The following is a 19,817-nucleotide window of genomic DNA, read 5'->3' on the forward strand; positions in this document are numbered from 1 at the left end:
TGTCATTGACCACCTGCTCATTGAAGTATGTGTCCAGAATGATCATCTCATTTGGACATCCATGTCATGCTCACTGCAGGTCTGTGTGTCATCACGCACAACTTCAGGCTGTCCACATCTGTATCATGCACATGGCTCCCCCTATTACAGGCCCATTGCCTCTTTTCAACTGGTGCTGTCTTCTACATGCATGGATGTACTATTGATGGTTCCTCATCTGTCCTCCATCATGTCCACTTCTCATCGGCTGTAGTGACATTTGAATGATGAAATGCAATAGACGCATGCCTACACTGTCTGGCAATGCACAGTTATGTGTGGAACATGTCATTGCCATGCAGTGCCTCCCTGCTATTGCCCAGAGGGTGGGTGTTTCACGGAAACCATGCTACATGGTGCATGTCATTTGCACATGATGGCTGCAATTGCCGTTACACTGCCGTCATGTTTGGAGATTGTCATCACTACGTACGTGTTAATGTTGTAAGTTGAGGGGCTACACATACACTCCACTGCACACACCCACTCCTGTGCCAAGTTAAGCCTTTCAACATGCAAACACAATGCTGCTGTGTGATGTTGACCTTACATGTATGTACCCACGCCCTCCTTTCACTGTATGGAAAGACACTAGCCTAGGTGCCTCCTGTGACACATGTACTGTGCATAGTTGATGGTAGTAGAGTGCTGCACATGAACATGCATGTTACATGTATCATGGTGTGTTTGGTTAGATTTCTAGTTGTGGCTATTTGTGTGTTCACACATGCTTATGCTAGGTGCCATCTCTTTGTTGCCATCTCTCATTTCGGCATTGGATATGTGCCTGCTAGAGGTTGTGTGTGATGCAGGTGATGTGCAACATGTAATACATGCGTTGCCTTCACATTTTTCACACATGCTTTTCTGCTTTTAGGATACCCTTGCATTGCAATGCCGCTGGATCCATGTTGGGGTTTGAGTTGCCTGTGACATGGCTGTTTCATTATTTGGCTGTCAGTTTTGTGAACTGTATGTGTGTGGTATGTGCTACTGACATGCGTGTCCTTGTTTCTTTTCTTTATGTTGCAGGTGATGACACATGGGCGGCAGAGGATGAAGATGTCATCCCAGACACAGTGGTCAGTTCACATGACCAACCAGGCACCAGTGGTGGTCATGGGGTGGCAGCCCACGAGAACCCACAGGTGCTCCCGGCCATCGTGTCCAGAGCTGACTCTGAGTCAGGCTCTGATGTATCCTCGTACCACTATGTTGAGCCGGATCTGCATCATGACATTTATTGTCACCAGTAAGTCATCCTGTGTTGGATCATCTTCTGTCCGCGATGCCTGCAGTAGGGGTCCAGACAGGGTTGGAATGTCCGCCTGTGGTGGTTATGGGTGCATGGTCACACTCAACACCAGTTGGCCATGTTCCTGGGGCATCAGGTTGACGGAGGGATGCAGTCCTGCAGCCGAGGGCGGCCCCAACCCAGCAAGGACCACGGCTCCTTGGGCCCAGCATGTGTGGTATCCGGCAACGTGGTGGCCGTGTGCCACCGGGGTCAACTGAGTGGGAGCGTTCCATGATTGCCATATCACAGCAACAGGGGGGAGCAGTTGAGATGATTGGTCAAGGTATGGAAATGGTGGCCCATTCCATCCTCCCCTCTGTAAGGCAAATGGTGCTCCAACAGCGGGCTACGCATTCCACGTGCGGCTCACTCAGGCATGGCGGCATCTGACAGGGCGCGCCGGGCTGAAATGGTGGCTCTGCGTCAAGCACTTAATGCACAAGCAGAGGCACACTTTGAGGCCCTGAGTGTGGAACACCAATCCCTCCGATCTACTCTGGCTGCGCTCATGGTGGACGAGAGTAGGCGGGCAGAAGACAGGATGGTGCAGCTTGAAAGAACCATCTCAGCTGAACTCCATGTAAGCCGGGAGTCGCTCCATTCTTCATTTGAGGCCATGCAGGCAGAACTCTGTCTCACACGTCAGTCCTTGCAGGAGGAAGCATGTGTGACTCATGAGGTACTGCATGCTGACCTCAGTCTCATTGCCAAGCAGGACCTGGCTTACCAGACCCGCATGCTTGCTGCCATTGAGGGGCAAGGTGCGGCGAGGCGTGGTGAGTCAACCGAGCCACGTAAACCTTCTGATTTCCATCCAGAGGGTGACAATGAGAACCCATCTCCCACATAGGTCGGGCCGTGCAGGCGCTGAGCCCAGTAAGTTTTTTTTTTTAATATCAACATCTGCACACATTGTTGAGGTGTACCCTTTACCTCCCCCCTCCTGGGTGATCCCCACCCCCTGGATCATATAGGGCCATTATGTATTTTTATTTGTTTCCTACAATTTTTTTTTCAGCAATTTTTTTTTTGTTCTGCAGAAAAAAAATCATCCAAATTTTATAGTTTCTGGTAAGTATGTTTATTTTTTATTTTCTTTTTTCAATTATTTTTTTATTACTTTATTACTTTTTTTTCAATTAATTATAATTGTTTTAATTTATTTTTTTATTATTCATTTTATTTTTTATTTCGAATAATTGTTCAATTTGATTTTTATTTTCTGCTGATTTTTTATTTATTGCATTTTCTTTTGTCTATTGTGCATACAAGTGACAGTGTGGTGCTTTGTGGCATTGGAAGGCATCCACTGCGTGTTCCAGCTGGGCCCATTCAGGCTTGTCTTGTGTATGTGTTTTGCTTCGGGTCCTGACACATATGCTACTCCTGCTTCCCCTTTCCATGGGCTCGCAAGGATGGCTGGGTGTAACAGAATATCACACATGGGCATTGGGCTTCCGTCATATCTGTGGCCAGCCTGCAGTCCTACTTGTGTGTACACCCCTAGTGGGTATTCCGGATGGTTTCTCCAATGCATGCCTCCACTTCACTTCGGTGAGTATTATGTTCACTGTGCATTTCATCATGTTGCTTATGGTAGTTGTTATGTATTGACTGTCTATGTTCATACACTTCCTGCTGTAGGTGGTACCATGCACCCTTTGGCTGTGTACGACACACTGATGGTGGGAGGGGTCCATGTACTGACAATGTTGACATGGGACACTTTCCCCACAGTGATTTTGATATGCCACATGAGGGCTGCATGCTGAGTTACCCATGTCACCACACATTTCAACGACCACCCATTACTTGCTTGCACCACTTTGGCCATATTGCAGCCCTGGCTGATGTTTTGATGTGCCATTTGAGGTATGACCACAAGTCTCTTGATTTGATTGTCATATTTGTGTCCTGGACCTGCTCCCCCCTCCCATTGGTTGCACTTGGCCCTTGTGACAATCCGGCCAACCAAGATGCTGGAGCCTGCCACCAATACCAACAGTCCGCAATGGAGGCCCTGTCTAGCCCTGTCCACCAGCCTTCTGGGTCACTTGATTGCCCCCCTGTCTCTCCTGCCAGTCTCCCCCCCTTTATCATCACACCCCCTACACTTCTGCACCGTCTGGTTTCCCTCTGCCCCCTGTGTGTGCTTTCTTTCCCCATCTCCCCCTTTATGCATTTTGACCTTGGCCCCCTCCTCCTTTCTCTCCTCCCTCTCCCTCTCCACCACCCTTTACCCTCCTCCTTGTCCTCTGTCTGTCATTTTCCACCACTACCCCAATTGCCATCAGCCATGGTGATACATAGCCGGTTGTTCTTTGCAGACATTTGCCCTTCTGCCTCCGTTCATCTGCCCCCCACCTTCACATTTTTTAGTATTATTTTGCCACTTACTTTTATCATTAGTCCCTCCACCACTGATTACAGGTCGGCTGTTCCCCCATTCCCTTCTGTGTTTCTTCTCCCCCTCCCCAGCACTATCTTGATTCTTTGTCGACCTACCACAGTTTGTCACTTGTTTTGTTACTCTCCTCATCTCTTCCTTCCTCTTCCCTCACTCACCTCCTTATGTGACTCCTGCACTGCAACTATTGCTGTCAGGCATAGCAATGTTGATGCTAGTCTTGTTATCCAACATTCCCTCCCTAGTCTCTCCCTTATTGTTCCAGGCACTTATAATATCTACTTTGATTTGATAGTTCATTTTCACATTGTGGGATGTTTGACATGTAGGAATGTATTGTTCTTCTCCCTTGTTACCTCCCTCATTGATGCGCTTTGATGAACTTTGTGTGTAGGTCGTATTATGAATTTCTATGATTCAGTGATGGGTCACTGTCTGCCATTGTCGATGTGGGGTACTCTGTACATGATATGTTCTGCTGGTCATTGGCTGATGCAATGTTGTGCTTTATTTTGAGGTGTCAGGGGATGGGTGTGGTTTAACACACAGGGGGTTCCTTGAGTGCAATGTTCACATGTGCTGTGTACAGGGCCCTGGGACTCACTTCATTTCACATGCCTGTATTGGATGCATGTCCCTACTGACAAATACACTTAGGCAACACCCCACACCCTCAACTACATTGACACCATTCACACATGCACCCAGATTGCCTTCTCAGGCATGCTGTGACACGACAATCCATGTTCACTTCTGAGTCATTGATTGTGTACATGCATGACAGGGTACTATTTGGTTGAATGCCCTTTTTTCAAATGATGGTCAAGGGGTTTCCCCAATGCAATGCACACTCACTGTGCTGTCTAGTGAGCGGTGTTTGAAATGCCAATTTTCAATTGTCCAATGTGCATGGCAACAGGTATTCTGAATTTTGTTGCTTGCACCACTGGTGGCATGCATTTGTGCCACCGTTTTCATGGTGTGAGGTTTTGGTCAGTCATTTCTTCAGATTCCATGTCAGGTGTAATTGTCTGGTGCCTATTTACATTTCTCACGTGGCACTTCATGACTATATTGTCATGTGTTCTGCATATGGTTTGATGTTTTGCCGTTGCATACCATGGTATGGTGTGGCAGACGGGGTTCATGGGTGTTGAGAGGGTTTGGGTGGCATACCAGTACTTTCATGTCCTGTTTAGCAAGGAGGGGGGAAGCACCTTGCATGTGTTCCCTTTGGTCACATGGGATTGGTTGTGTTTCATTAGCTAGGGATGCACACAATGTGGCACTTCCGTTGACACATTGTCAGGGTGGTAAGGTAGTGACAGTTAACTGTCCCTTTCTCATCATCGATTGTGACCTGGTATGTGCCAGGCCTTTGTGCACTCCACAGAGGTTGGAGTTTATGTGAAAAATGTGGCCACAAGCTGGGTACGGGCTGCCTCGCCACATGCCATTTCCCCTCCCATGCGCAGCGGCCGTGCATGTGGTTGAGGCTGTGGGGGCACCACCATGTCCACCGGTACGCCATGCCATGTCAGTCATTTAAAAGTCATTTTAAAGTTGCTTTGAGATTCATTGGTGCTATCCTCATTTGACTCGAATTGCAACCAAAGCATATAGCAAACTTAGCATATAGTAAATTGCATGTAACTTCCTTGTGTGCTTTGCTGACATTGTGTGAGAAAGTGTATTTTACTTAATGCGCAGTTTGACTGCAATTTCGATTACTTTCCTACTTGTGCTGTCTGGGCAATGAAACTACACTTCCCAGCAGCCTTGGAGTTTGTGACTGCTTCATTAGCTCAAACCCGGCACGCGAATCGGGGCAAGCCGGTCTGTGCCGGTCCGTGGCCCGACGTGTTGGGGTTGGCAGAGTCAGGTTTGGCCTCCTTTCATTTTCTGTCCGATAGAATATCCCTCTGGCTTTTAGAGCACTTTGGAGTTTCGTGTTTATGTAAGGTCAGACTACGCAATGGCAGCATTAAAAGTAGCAAGCGAAGTTGGGCTTCATGAATGCAATAGAGCAACAAGTAAGGAGGTGGGGGGAATTACTGACACTGATTTACCATGAGAGTGTGTGGAGAAGTTTGCTGAACTCAAGATTGGTTTACTTAACACACGCTCCTTACCTAAACATGCCTCTAATATTAAAGAGATGATTATCTCCAATAATTTCGACATTTTCTGTATAACCGAAACCTGGCTTAAGGACCCAGTGGGGCCTACTTGCGAACAGGCTATCCCTAACGACTACACTATTTATTTTGAAAACAGAGTGCAGGGTAGAGGAGGTGGGGTGGCAATCATTGCCAAAAACAGTCTCAAACTTTTCAAAGTGACATTAGGACTCAGTGGGTGCGAAACATTGCATCTTAAACTAGTGTTTACACCCAACAACTGCTTAAACCTAATAGCAATTTACAGACCACCTGCGTTGGTTTCAGAGTTCTCGTCGGAACTCTGCTCTTACTTAAACACCCTGAGTACTGCTAATGCATCCACAGTTGTTATGGGCGACGTGAATTTTTGGCGAGGCAATAAGAAGGATAAGGGTGCCATTGCCTTGGAAAAAGCTCTGAATAACTTGGATTTTACCATTCTTAACAAGGAACCTACTACTCCGCAGGGAAACCAGTTAGACTGGTTGTGCGGTCACAACATATCATTACTAAACTGCAGAACATCCCCTTGCATTTGGAGTGATCACCACATGATATCAGCTAACTTAAAACTACCACACTATGTATATATACCAAACCCCCACATCAAAGTAGCCAAGAGAGATTTTAAAAATTTGAATGTGCTACTCCTTAAAGCCTGCACGGATAAAATAGCGGGTTCTTTTCATGATCAGGATTCCTGCATTATCCTCCTGGATAAATATAATAAGCATCTCACTGAATTAGTGGAGGCAGAAGCTCCGCTTACCTCGAAATTAATTAGGAAAAATAACAACAGCCAAAAATGGTTTACTCCAGAGCTTCATTCTTTGAAGAGGGAAAAACGGACCTTAGAAAGGAAATGGATTTCAGACAAAGCCGCGGAGAGCAAAATTATCTGGAAAAAAAGGACAAGGAATACAGAGATAAGATTAAATCAGCAAAGGCCGACTTTTTTCAATTGTGAAATTGAGCTTGCAGAAAACAAGACAAGCAAGCTTTTTGATATTCTGAAGAATATTGAAAAGCCTGACTATCTCACCCCTCCATTTACGCCATCTGAGGAGGATTGTAATATGGTTTTAAATGCCTTCCAAGCAAAAACAGAAAAAGCAAGACAGAATATTATCAAAGCTAGATCCTCTGCTAATCTAGACACCTGCCCTTTAGTAACAGATAATTCTGCCAGAGAGCAGTCTTTTATATTTAGCTCCATCTCAGAGTCAGAGATGTTAGAGGTACTGAATAACATGAAGCCAACCACTTGTGCAGAAAATATCCTGCCTCCAAACATCATTCTACAACATAAAGACATCTTCGCTCCTATTCTACAGAGAATAGTGAACTCATATTTTCAAGAGGGCATAGTGCCTAGAGATCTTAAGAAAGTTACTATTACCCCTCTAGTTAAAAAAGCAGGTCTGGATCCCAAAGACCCTGGGAATCTCCGTCCAATAACTAATTCAAACTTTGTTCTTAAGTTATTGGACAAGGTAGCTACACAACAACTGCAGCAGTTTGTTGAGAATGAGGAGATCCTGCATCAACAACAATCTGGATTTAGAGCATCCCATAGTACGGAAACTGCCATGCTGGACCTGCAGAACCAGATGCTCAGCTTAATGGATAAAAGCAAGTTGGGAGTACTTATGCTTTTGGATCTAAGTGCCGCATTCGATCTGGTGGATCATCGCCTTCTTATCAAGGCGCTTAGAGAGAATGTGGGTTGCTCGGAAGGAGCCATTGATTGGCTCTTGTCTTTCCTCTCGGATCGCCAAGCAAGAGTACATTGGGGCAGTAGTTTTTCCGATCCGTATGACATCTTATCCGGAGTCTCACAAGGGGCCAGTCTGTCCCCCATGTTGTTTAACATATACATGCGCACATTGTGCAGTCTACTGGTGAATGCGGGGTTGTCGTTTACTAATTACGCAGACGACACCCAACTCATTCTGGAACTGGGTGGCAGCCACTATGATTCAGACAGTGAAATAATAGCCAGGGTTTATAAGATAATCGACGATTGGATGCAGACAAACTGGATGTGTCTGAACGACTCTAAAACCGAGCTGATGCTGTTTGGATCAAGTCATCAGCTAGGGAACTTGGGGACTGAGTATAAATCGTTTAAAATCAAGAATGCCACTATCCAGGTGGTCCATAAAATGAAGACCCTGGGAATAATGGTCAACTCACAGGTGGATTCTCATGCCCAGACTAGCTACCTACAGAAAAATACGGCATATTACTTAAGGCTCATGAAAGCCATTAGGCCGTTTCTTAATGAGGGTAATATGGCCACCGTAGCCAGGGCCATTATACTATCAAGGCTTGACTATGGCAATGCCCTGTTATTAGGGGCCTCCTCTAAGGATGTTTCTAGTTGTCAGGTGCTTCAGAACAACGCGGTTAGGCTGGTAAAAAATCTGAAGAAAAGAGATCATGTTACTGCAGAGAGAATAGCCTTGCATTGGCTCAGAGTGGAGGAGCGTATTAAATTCAAAGCTCTCTGCCTGGTGCATAAATGCCTGTACGGCTCTGCTCCTGAGTATCTGAAAAAGGGCTTAGTGCTTCATACCCCCAGTAGGAATCTTCGTTCAAAGGGTAAATGCCTGTTGATCGTCCCCAAGTTTAAATTGAAATCTGGGCTGGGCAGTTCCTTTTTGGTGCAGGCCCCCAGCTTGTGGAACAGTGTTCCAGAAACACTCAGAACCGTTACCAACCTTACTGTTTTTAGGAAAGGGTTGAAGACTCATCTTTTCAGATGATGAACTGGGATACGGGGGATTATGAACACCTCATGGCTTAGCGCAGACGTTCCTATTGTATTGTATTTTGTTTTTCGTTGTTTGCCTAAGCGCCCTGATGCCCACGGGCTATCGGCGCTATACAAAAAATAAATACATACATACATACATGTTGCAACGTTGTGCAGAACACATGCTGCCACAATGATCCTGTACACTACTGGGGGTGCATATTGTAGCTGTCCACCATAGTGCTCAAGGGAGCGGAAGCGTGACTTGAGCACTCCGAATGCGCACTCCACTATGGCCCTGGTTGCAATATGGGCTGCGTTGTATCTTACCTGGGGTGGTGTGGTGGGGTTCCGTATTGGCGTCATCATGTAGGTGCTCAGAGCATAGGCACTGTCCCCTGGTAAGGTGATAATGGTTGACATTAGTTGGGCTTGTGTATTTGCCTGTGTGTGACATGCATGCATGTGCACAGGCATTTGTACTCACCTAGGAGCCATGTGTTGCCATGCTTCCCAGCTTCCAGGACCCGGCTCAGGGCGGACATTCTGAATATGAAACTATCCTGGGTGGACCTAGGATAGTTTGCATAGACAGAGGTGATGATTCCCTTGGCATCGCATACCACCTTCACGTTGAAGGAATGCCAGTGCTTGCGGTTTCGATAGATGTGCTCAGTGGCCCTAAGTGGACGTAGGGCCACATGGGTGCAATCTATGGCACCGAGCACTTTGGGGAAGTGTGCCACCCTGTAGAAGTCCAGGACCACGACCTGGTGTAGGCAGCGTGACTGCGTGGGCTGTGAGACACCCCCCACTATGGCAGTTGTCCACTGAAATGACCCAGTGGCCAGAAAATGCAGCACATTGAACACCTTCTCCAAGGGGCTCAATGCTTGGGAGCACAGGGTGGGTGATGTGAGGTCATCCTCCCACTCCCAGACCAGCTCTAGGATGATATGAGCTGGAAACCTATACCTGCCATAGACCTGGTCATCCGGCATCCCAAAAAGGCTGGTCCTGGGCAAAAAAATGCGGGGCCTGGCTATTCTCCTCCTCCTGCGGTGTCCCACGATCACTGCTGCGAGGAACGGAACATTCATAGTAGCTGTATATGCTTGTTTGTTGTTTGCACGCACTATTATGCTGCACGGGGGGCGCTTCCGCCTGCTTTCGTGTGCCGGATGTAATTGTGCGTGTGCATGTGTTTTGACGTGCGCAGGTTTGCCCTATTCGATTCCATGAATACGTGTAGTTCGCATGCATGTGGGCGTTTCGTGTACTTCCCAGCAGTACTTCCCCAGTTATGCCCTTACTTTCACTTGTTGTTCCCCATTCCGTGTGTTCCGCCCCGTGTTCCGCCCCCTTTTCGGTGTGTGCGCTAACATTGTGCGCTTTTGCTGTGTTCGGGATGTGGAAGTGACGTGTGCGCCCGTGTGCGCCACGCGCGGATTTGGCGCATATCACCTTCCATGAATCGCTTGCGGCACTAATTTCGGTGCACATTTATTCCATGAATTACCCCCCTAATGTCAAGACAACAGCATTGTGTCATGTACTAATGTTGTACCAAACATAGTACTTGGTCTAACAAAACTGTATATCTAAAACTGCATACAACTACAGCTTTTAAACTATTCTGCTTGACAAATTGTACTGTTTTTTCCATAGAAAGTAAACCAGAGATTCTATCTTTAAAACGCTATAAAACTAAGTAACCATAGTTATTATAATCAAATACATATTCTATGAGCACTATCCTCAATTTTACTACTATCATAAGTACCATAAACAGTTCAATTACGTAATTCCTCCATATTACAAACACTTTGTACTCTCACTAGATTACCTATAATTACTTTACACATATTACTACTATGGTGATTCTGGCCATACTCCTACTACACTACTTATCCTGACTATACACATATTACTACTGTGGTGGTTGTGGCCAGTGGACATATTTTTCCGGGCCATGGCAGGCAACCATGCCCCCCAGAATCTGGCCACTGGCCTCAACCAGCACAATACAATTAACTAAATAAAAAGTAGGTACCAGACACCGTCAACTAATACAACTCCACCCTGACCACCTGAAATCAATATGATGTCCGTGGACACCAAAATTGACCACAGACTCGACGGCATTTCCCCTTTTTTCACCTATAAAAACAGCTCCACATTACCTTCATTCCACTTCCCTACTATTTCTAGTTCCTCTTTCAGCCATCAAATAACCCCAAATGTCTTTCCCAAACTGTCCGTTCATGGCACTGTCTGCAAACTACCACCCTTTCAAGACCCTCTTTTCACCAGCAAATAACCCAAAATGTGTTTTCCAGAATTTTTCTCAAGCGGGCAGTCCGCATACTTTGGCAGTTGTTCGCAGAACCAACTTGGTGCTTTTCCAAAAATCTGACGGACTTCATGCGTTTCACCATCCAATCAGTCGGCGCGTCCAATATCCGCGGACATCACGCTGTCTACTGGGCCAATCAGGGACCGTTTGCAAACTGAACAGTGAAATGCGTCTGCGGACCGAACCTAGATATTACACATTTTTTATATTATAGTATAAATATACTGTAGTGGCCCTGTAGTTATGGTTAAGTTGCTCAACCCATAGGAAGAGCACTTTTTGGGCAGCTTATTACTTTGCCCCCCTGGATGAATCCTCACGAAACATTGTAAAAAAGTATATGGTCTGTCAGATTGATTGTGTGACGTTTTGTGAAGTTTCGTGTGGGTGGGCAAAGATACGGGGGGGGGGAATGTATGGTTTTTCCCATAGATGCAATGAAAAAAAGATTTGCTCACGCCTGCAGCCAAACTGCTGGATGGATTTTCACCAATTGTAAATTTGGTGTTAATCTGCCCAGCAGCAGCCAAAAAGTAAGTAAAAAAGAAGTTATTGCTATCTGGGTTTGGTCCGTTAACTCACTTCCCTGTTCAGTCGTGGACAGGCCCCCGATTGGCTCAGAGGACAGCGTGATGTCTGCGGATATGGGACGTGCCCTCTGATTGGATGATGAAAAGCGTGAGGTGTGCCAGATTTTTGGAAATAATACACAGTGCCAGAGTAAATAAACTGGATATAGCAGAAGATGAAGCCATCAAACACAACCAACTAACCATAGTGACAAGTTTATGCAACATCCCAGATGACTGTCTCAAGGTCAAGGAGTCCAGTTCTCAGGAAAATATGGCATATATATATATTGTGTAGATGATGTTATAATTTTAGATGCCTTATTTTTTTAATTGTGCAGGTCACCATAATTACAAGAATGGCCTGCACATTTTTACTGAGCTGTGCCTGAGCAAATATGATGTGCTGGCCAACCTCAAAGCATACGTTAGCATTAAAAGCTTTGATCCACATTGGCAGATGGGAGCAAATATCAGGAACCACAGTGTGCATCTGTTAAGAGATTTTTTCAGAATGTCTCCAGGGTTAGGATTCTGGGAAGCATACTTATTAGACCTGCAGGAGTTTACTCAAAGTCTAACAAAACGTTCACTACCAGGAGATTGGTGTAAAGTACGGTTAACATGTATATTGGTTGTCAAGCAATAGAGTTTCCACAGAGGTAAGTATACAAATATATGTAAAAATATATGTATTTATTAAACAATACTGGTGCAATAAGCTAACAATACTACATGGTAAATATACAATAAATGGTACTAATATGTTAAAATCTGCAAGGATCTCCCCAATCCTACTGCATTCTCCATTTCTCCCCAGCCACCACTGACCCTCTACACTTCACTGGCCTTCCACTTCTTAACTAAAACTCAAGACATCCTGTTCTCACTCTCATCTTCACCCCTCCCTCTTCCCTCCCTAGGTCTCAGGCCTCCCTTGGCCCACATCTCCCCTTCCCTCTTCTTTCTCTCCCATATCACTGGATGAGACCTCTAGACAAGTCCTCTCCATGAAACTCTCCTCCAAACAGGTGCTCCCCTGCTCCTCCAGAACGATCAAGGACAACATTTCCTCTCTTGTGCCAGCCTTGGAAGATTTCTATAATCACTCCTTTGACACTGGCTCTTTCCTAATTTCCCTCTAACACTTCCTTGTGCATACTCTCCTCAAAAAGCCCTCTGCTGACCTCTCCTGCTTGGCTAATTACCACTCTATCTCCATCACCCCCTTCCTGGGCAAACACCTAGAGAAGCTGGTCGACTCCAAACTGTCGCAACACACTGAAGCTGCAGGCTGACCACCAGTCTGGCTTCAGAGCAGCCAGAGACACGGAAACTGCTCTCCTGAATACCTCTGATGACTTATTCTTTAATCTCGATTCCAACTCTCCATCCATTCTTATCGTTCGGGATATTTCCTAAGCCTTCGACACGGTCAAACATGCCACCCTGATAAATCGACTCCATGACACTGTTGGCATCATGGGCCTGCCAATTAACTGGTTGACCTCTTTCCTCTCTGACCAACCTTCCCAGGTTAAATTGGGCTGTTTTCTCTATCCTATCACACTCTCCATGTATGGAGTCCCTTAAGGCTCTATTCTATTGCTGTGGCCCTTCAACATCTACCTTGTCCATCTGGTCCACCCAATCTCCTTAATTTCTCCTCACTTCTATTGTTATGCAGACAACATACAGCTTTCCTTCAAGCTTCTGTCAACTGCCTCCTCTTCCTCCTCTCTCATCCCCGACTGCCTGCCTGCTATTCAGGCACAGTGTGCTTTCAATTATCTCTGCCTCAATGCCAGTAAGACTGAAATCCTTCTCATTGGGACTCCAGCTCTCTCCTTCCCTCCTACCCTCTGGCCACTAAGCAAGGAGGTATACAACTCTATTCCTGGGTTAATGGGAAGACACGGATAACAAGAAAGTAAAATAATTAGATATGTAAAAAATCAGAGAAATGATATCCAAAATTAACAAAATATTATATTATCACCGACCACAATGGCAAATGGAATTTCTGTGCACTGCCTGATCGTTTTGCTGCTGTTTTAAATAACATTTTGGCTCAGTGCTCATCATGATTGTATTGATGCTGCTTAAATTCAAACTTGGCAGTGTCCACAACCTGCTTTTCATGAGAATGTGTTGACAAGTCCACCCCCTCTGCACTCTGTATAGTCTGCTACTTGTTCCATCACCCTCCCTCAGCTCCCATTGTCTCTCTGTGCTGTTATTCCCTCAGCCTTACACCCGCTACCCCCTTTCCTCTGTGTGTTCACTGTTTTCCTGTGCATATTATCTCCCCCAGCTCCCAGTGTTTTTCTCCCAGTCTTGTCCCCTCCCCCCTTTACCAACTGATCTCCCCGTTCCTCTGTGGCCTCAGCCAGGCTAAGTGTATCTCACTCTCTGCAGTTTGCTATGGTGCTCTCTATCTCGCCCATCTTCTCAAACTGCTTCTCTACCTCTTATCCTTCACCTCTTACTAAGTCTTTCAGGAAGAAACTCAAGAAGGACATTCTGGGCTCTAACCCAGGCCTTCGATTGCAAACACCTATGTCTCTGCCTCTGCCAGAGACACTCTCACCAACATCCTCTTTGTCGTTCCCTCACCCGACCTATAGAATCTCCATATGATCGCTCTTCTCTCTCCTTTCTCTTCCTCACCCATCAATGGGAGCACCCGCTGTGAGGTCCTTCTTGCCCTCTCCACTTCCAGGGTCATCATCAATGTCTACCGCAATGGTACCCTCATGGTACCGGGTACTCAACCCAACTGATTGATAAGCTCCTCCCCTGCCTTATCAGCCTCCCGCCTCCTGCTGCACCAGCTCCTTCAGCATCCCTCACTCCCTTGCCAGCTGTGCCCAACATGGCTCCCTTGCCTCCTCCTAATCACCTTTCTACCTTCGCCACTGCCTCCTTGCCGCCACCCCAAACATTGACAACTCTGTCAACCTCCTCCTCTTTGGTGAACCCGCCACCCACTAACACCGTATCTGGGGCTCCTTTGCCCCCTGCATCCCCTCCCACACTTGCTCCCTTCTCAACCAATACGGTCCCTGATCCATTGCCATCCTTGGCTCCTCTGCCCCCCCTGCCCCTTTTACCTCAGTCCATCAGGCACTCTCAACACCCGTGGAGGGGAGCACTGTCCCCTGTTCCGCCCGTAAATCTTTCACTGATGGCAGTCTGCTCCACATTGCCACGCTTAACACTGGCTCAGCTGTCAAACACTGCTCTGAATCTGCAGCCTCATTGAAATCCAGGATCTTGAAGTTTTTGCCTTCACTGAAACCTAGTTCAAAGATAGCCCTGTCACGAGCTTTGATGCACTTCTCCCAGAAGGCTACAAGATACTCTCTCTGCCTAGACCAAACAGACCAGGTGGGGGAGTAGCACTGATCTTCCCTGAGTGGATCCAATTGTCTGTCATTCCCACTCAGGCACTCTCATCCTTTGAGTGCCTGGTCTGCAGGCTCACCCTCTCTCCTAGCTCTTCACTCCTGCTGCCCACCTTCTATTGGCCACCTGGTTAGCCCTCCCTCTTCCTTTCAGAATGGGCTGGCTTGGTCTCCTCTCTCCTTTCCTCCTCTTCTCGGCTCCTCCTACTGGGTGATCTCACAATCCACCTCAACTCAGCTGATTCATCAGGATCTTTTTGCAACCTTTGCGACTCTCTCCTTCTTTCCACCTTACCTTCTGGCCCAACACACAGTGCTGGCCACACCTTGGATGCTCTCATTTCAACTGACATTCCTCTATCTATCCCGCTCACTAATTCTCTCTCCTGGACTGATCACTCTCTCCTCTCTTCTCCTCTTGCATCAGTAAGCTCAGCACTGTCTCCCATCTTCAAGGTCATCTGACCCATGAAAAGAGTGTCAGTAGCTGCCTTTGCCGCCACCTACTCTGCTTCTTCCACTCCTGCGGCTGTCTCTCATCCTGATACAGCTCTCTCTAACTTTAACCTCTCTGTTTCCAATACTCTTAATATTCTTTCTGCTGTCATGTGTCAGGAAACGTAAAGGGATCGGTTATCCGGGCCAGTATTGAGCCCGGTGCCAAGTAGCGAGACCTGTTACATCCGCTGTTTTCACACGTATCCGCCTCCATCGTCATGGACTTAGAGCATTTCCCTACAGCGGGTGTACCCGTAATCATCTGGTACGCTATCAATCTTTCCGAAAGCACTGGGGTTACCATGGCAACACAGACGCTCTGCGTTGCTGGGATCACGTGTCTTTTCACGTTGACCCAGTTGGGGCAGATCACGTGACCGGTGCTCTGAGTATTAATGGCCCGTTCAAACTTGGTGCTTTGCTTCTGAATCTGTATTCTATTGCCATTGCTTTTGTGTTTCTTGACCCTTGATTTGTTGTGACCACGGCTTGCTTATTGGTTTCCCTTTGTATTGCCCTTTTGTCTTCTGGCTTTTGGATCGTTTGACCTCGGACCGCTTATCGACCTTCCTCTGCTTCATGATTCTGATTCCTGTTCGTTTACTAGGTTCTGACCCTCGGATTACTCTTTGACCTGCTGCTGCCTAACCCTTGTCTCTGCCTTACCTGCATTGTCACTGACCCGGACCACTTCCTTGACCTTCCTTGGATCGTGACCATTCATTTGGACTTCAGAGCCCTGCTTTCTGCGGACTTCTTCTACGGCGTATTGAACTAGAGACACTTTGTGCTACTGATTAGGCGTCCTTGTGCCGGCGGTGGGTAGGTGGATCACGGAACTCTTTTCTTTTCTACACGGACACTGGGATTTGAGACTATTAGATGTCCTTGTGCCGTCGGGTGTGAGGGTCTTCCAGATTTACCTTGGATTACCTGATTCCTTTTCTTCACGACCCTGCAAGAAACATACAGATGGTAAGAGCGTTCTATGTTGACTCGTCATATAGTAATCTGGTTGCATATTTGCTTAGTGTCTAATAGTCTTGGTGTTCTTCTAGGTTAGACATCCCGTGGTTCCACTACTACTTCCTTCTAGTCTTGCAGGTATTACCTTGTTGTGAATTCCCATGTTGGGTGATTACTGTCATTTGACTGTTATTAATTGTGACTTCCTTTGCAGGCTGGCGGTTCCTGTGGCGTCCATCCATCATTTGGTTAATAGATCTGTCAGGGGGTATTTCTGAGTCCATCTGAAGGGTACATTGGCAGAAAGAACTCGTCGGCTACACGACGGGTTCAACTGCCAGGATTGACCTACGTTTATTGGGCAAGAATATAAAGCCTATGCTAACATCAGGGGGATACGACTGAAGCCTACCAAAAAGTGCAACTCTTCATATGACTCCAAACTGGCTGCCCTTAAACGAAAGTGCACGGCAGCCGAACGGAAATGGGATGCCTTGGGCGCATCCTCTGACAAACTGACCTGCCGCCTCATCCAAAGGCAGTAAAGACTCTGCATCCACTCCAAGAAAAGAGTCTTTATTCAAGCATGCATCTCCGCAGCAACCAATAACACAGCCAAACTTTTCAAAGTCTGCAAGGAACTAGTGAACCGTACCACAGCCTTCTCTGTCATTGCACCCACCCAGGCCCTTTGATCAGCCCTGGCTGCACACTTCACCTCAAAAACACAAGATATCCTATCCCCTCTCTCTTCCTCCCCACCTCATGCACGAACATCTCTTGTACCCCCCTTGACCACCTCCACCCCTTCCCTTCTTCTCTTTTCTCTCTCCCCTGTCACACCTGATGAGGTCACTGGACAATTCCAGTCTATTAAAGCCTCCTCCACACAGGTGGACTCCTGTCCGCCCAAAACCATCAAGAACAACATTGACTCTCTCACCCCAGCCTTGGCTGACCTCTCATTCACCACTGGACTGTTCCCCACTGTTCTTAAGTACTCCCTTGTTCACCCTCTCCTCAAATAACCTTCTGCTGACCCTTCCCTTCCGGAAAACTATCGCCCAATCCTCTATAACTCCTTTCCTGGGCAAACTCCTGGAGAAGTTGGCTATTTTCCAGATTACCCTCCACACTGAATCTGTTGGTTGCTTCGATGACCAGCAGTCTGGCTTTAGAGCAACCAAAGGCACAGAAACTGCTCTTCTGAACACCCGTGAAGATCTGCTTTCAAATCTTGATTCTAACTCTCCCTCTGTCCTCATTCTACTCAACCTCTCCTCTGCCTTTGATACAGTGAACCACAACACCCTGATCACATGTCTCCAGGACACCCTGCGCATCACTGATCAGGCCCTGGTGTGGCTAACCTGCTTTCTCTCTGACTACCCATCCCAGGTGGAACAGTGGTGTTTCCTCTCCCCTGTCACTCTACTTGTGGTGTCCCCAGGGATCTGACTTACCCCCAGGATTTTCAATGGCTGCATGGCCCCCTGGCCCATATGATAGCCACCTTCACCTCTAACTTTCAGTGTTATGTGGATGACACGCAGCTCTCCTTCAGTCTACCCTCTGCCTCTTCCTCACTCATACCTGACGGTCTGTCCGCAATTCAGTCATGGCGTGCTGAAAACAACCTCTGCCTCAATGCCAGTAAGACAGAGATTGTCGTCATCGGGACCCCTGCTCCCACCTTCCCTCTATTTCTCTGGCTGGCCTCCCTTGGCCCTGCACCTCCATCTACCAACAAGGCAAACAACATGGAGATCATCTTAGACTCCACTCTCTCCTTCTCGCTTCACAAAAGTCCCACTACCAATTGCACCTTCTCAGAGGTATTCTACCTTTTCTTACCTTTCCCCAGAGGCTCACCATCTGCAGAGCCATGGTCCCCTCTAGGCTAGACTACTGCAACCGCCTCTTTCTGAACTTGCCCTCTTCTACTCTCCCTCCTCTTCAACTCATCCAGAACAGAACCATGATACTTATCCTTGGCCTCAAGCCCAGGGACCACATCTCTCCGGCGCTGAAATCCCTTTGCTGGTTCCCAGTGTCTGCAAGGATTAAGTTCAAGACCCTTTGCATTGTCAGCAAGGTTTTCTTGGGCCTGGGCCCACTCTATCTGGAATGCTCTCTTCCTAAATACTCGCCTTCCCGAGCCCTCTGCTCGTCTTCCTCCAACTCTCTATGGGTGAGCCGCTTCTCCAAGTAGAGAGTTGGGGGGAGATTTTTATCCTCTTCAGTTGCCTCCCTCTGGCTGCCTCTCTCCATCTTGAGCCGGATCTACTTAAATTCCGGAAACTCCTCAGGACTTTCCTCTTCGCCTTCTCCTTCTCTCTCCCCCTTCCATGCTAACCACCTCTTTCTGCTCTCTCGCTCTCTCTCCTCTAATTCTGCTCAGTTTTGCTGACTGGTTGTCTGGTGTTCCTTCAGAGCCTCACAGGCCCCAGGCTTTCCTCACCAGTCTCCTGTACTTTCCCCGGGTCTTGCACTTGCCACAGCAGTACTGCACTTCGGTTACAACCCATGAGCATGGTATCTCTCTGCATTTAACCCATGTTCTGACGGGACCGGGTGCACTTGTCCCTATTGCACCCCACACACTTCCTTCTCTGTTTACCTGCAGAATCTGACCGTATCATGACTAGTAAGATTGTTTGTCATGTCTTCCCTATGTCTTTCCTTCCCATGCATGGTTGCATTTTGAAACACTTCTGTATAAGCAAATAATAAATAAACAATCAATCAATCAATCAATCAATGGGGAAAGCTGATTGAACAAGGCAATTCAGATGTCATGACACACAGTGCTAAAATTGAAATAAGGTACAGGAAGTAAATGTCAATAAAACCAACCAAACATAGAACGGTGAAGTGAGTGTTAATCAGTATGAAAAGATCACAATGACAGCACAGTCCGAACAGCACAATCAACATTAACCTCTTGGGAGGGAGTCTACAAATGTACCTAAGGCCAAAGGGGGACATAATGTACAACTAGTAATATAAAGTGGGCAAGAATAGGTTTTATTCATCATTGTTATACAAAAAGCAGCAGACCCTAAAATTAAAAGTACGGCTATGATGGAATCAACTGACAACAGAAAACATCTGTTGCGGCATTAAGGACCCATTTCAAGAGCTGTAATGGGTGGTAATGGCCCAGGGGCCAAGTTAAATGCCAGAGCAAAGCAAGAGATTTTAACGAGGGCCCCGGCCGAAGCCATCAATCCAGCCCTTGAAACGGGTGCTTAATGTCATTAGCACCTGTCCCATGGGCTGGGATGGGGCTAATTGAAAGTATTTTTGTTCTGTGAAGGGGTCGCCTTGCTGCATCCTGTCATGGAATGGAAAGACT

This window comes from Ambystoma mexicanum, chromosome 10 (genome assembly GCF_040938575.1).
Source record: "Ambystoma mexicanum isolate Mex_15411 chromosome 10, UKY_AmexF1_1, whole genome shotgun sequence".
Taxonomy (NCBI): Eukaryota; Metazoa; Chordata; class Amphibia; order Caudata; family Ambystomatidae; genus Ambystoma; species Ambystoma mexicanum.